Raw genomic sequence first — 1,956 nt, 5'->3', positions numbered from 1 at the left:
ATAACCGAAGTATTGAAACCTCGGGTCGTCTTCTCAAGAAATTGCAGGGAGGTATGATTTAATTTATTATTGGTTATGTAAAAAGATATATTTTTTGGTTTTTGAAATAGGGAACAAGTAATTTAAATAACAAGCTACCTACATGAATCATGCAATTCTAGTTATTATCCACCTATATATATAAAGCTTACATGTGGTTAACTTGCTTCATATTTTCAAGGAATCATATATGTACAATTAAGGTCAAACCATATTAAAATATGTTCACAATTGAGTTGGGTTCTAATAATTCACAATCTTGCAAGACAATTAGCAATTTAAACATGGATATATGGGAATGAGCTATTGAACCCTCACTGGAGTTGTGTTCAATCTCTAGTCACTCAGTGTTTGGGGTTAATCACTCTATTCTTTTCTATTCATGCTTTCTAAAACTTTGTTCTTCATCTAACCAATCAACAAATATATAATGTATACATACAAACATCATGAGGTCTTTTTCAAGGTTGTAATGGGGCCAAGGTAAAGGTAAGGGTATATATAAGGCTAAGTGAGCTATAAATTGAATCCTTGCTTAGTCTAAGATCTCACTTAACATATACATACTCTATAAAAATTTAAAATTATCCTGGTCTTCCCAATTTTTCCCACTTTGTGTCACATACTCATGTACCAATTTTATTTTGATTTTTACTTCCATGTGCATTGATTTCTCTACTAAACTTATTATTGGGGTAATTTTGTCCCCTTATTTATTTATTTAACTAAAAGGATTTTTTTTGAAACATAAACATAACATTTTCAATGCACATGCTATTTTTAATTATTTTGGTTTGGGAGTGTGGCGCGGTGGTGGCTGTCCGGTGATGGGGTGGCAATGGGTGAAAGGAGTGGAAGAGAGGGGGAAAAGAAGAAGAGAAAGAAAAGAAGAAGAAGGGGTTTCGGCGAGGGTGGTGCGGCGATCGGGATGGCGGCGCAGCGATGGGGTTGGATGGCTGGGAGTGGTGGTGGTTGGGGGATGAAGAAGAAGAGAGAGTGCAAAGGGGGGTTTGGGGGTGACGTGAAATGGTTAGGGTTTCGCGTGGTTTGGGGTTAGGGATTTTTGAATCCACGCGGACGCGTGGGTCACGTGAACGCGTGATTGGGGTGAAAAGGGGAATGACGCGAATGCGTCAGTGACGCAATCCCGTGAGTAAGGTAAAATGTAAGTGACGCGTACGCGTGAAGCACGCGAACGCGTCGCTGAGAATTGTGCTAAACGCACAATTCCAGCGTCGTTTTGCCGCAACTCTCTGTTTCTAATAGGGTCCATAAAATCCATGTGACGCGTACGCGTCGCCCACGCTTTCGCGTGGGGCGTGTGTAGTGCAAACGACGCGTTGGCGTCAGGGATGCGAATGCATGGGTCAATTTGTGCTAAATGCACACCAGCCGCACGATTCCAGCCCAACTTTCTGGGTGTTGGATCTTTATGCCGATTTCCAATCGACGCCCACGCGTGGCCCATGCGCACGCGTGGGGTGCTCTTCTTTTTTTTTTAATGCAATTATGCAGTATGCAATATGCAATACTAATGTGGATGCTATGAATAATTCCAGGTTCAATGAAAATAAAATAAAATAAAACTCAAAAACAAACAAAACGAAATAAAATTGAAAAAGGAACGATCATACCATGGTGGGTTGTCTCCCACCTAGCGCTTTTAGTTAAAGTCCTTAAGTTGGACATTTGGGGAGCTCTTTGTTATGGTGGCTTGTGCTTGAATTCATCCAAAAATATCCACCAGTGTTTGGAATTTTAACAGCCTCCGGGGTCCCAAACAAGGCATGTAAAGCCTTTGAGCAGTTTCAAACAGGTTCTCAGGCTTCCGGGGTGTTGAATGTCAGAATAGATTCCAGGATCCCAAACCTTGCTTTTGTATCCGCCTTTGTCTCGATCTATATTTTTCCAGCCGGG

The sequence above is a fragment of the Arachis ipaensis genome, chromosome B8 (assembly GCF_059453495.1).
Source record: "Arachis ipaensis isolate K30076 ecotype BB chromosome B8, ASM5945349v1, whole genome shotgun sequence".
Taxonomy (NCBI): Eukaryota; Viridiplantae; Streptophyta; class Magnoliopsida; order Fabales; family Fabaceae; genus Arachis; species Arachis ipaensis.
The sequence above is the reverse complement of the archived record's forward strand: the minus strand, read 5'-3'. Positions refer to the sequence as shown.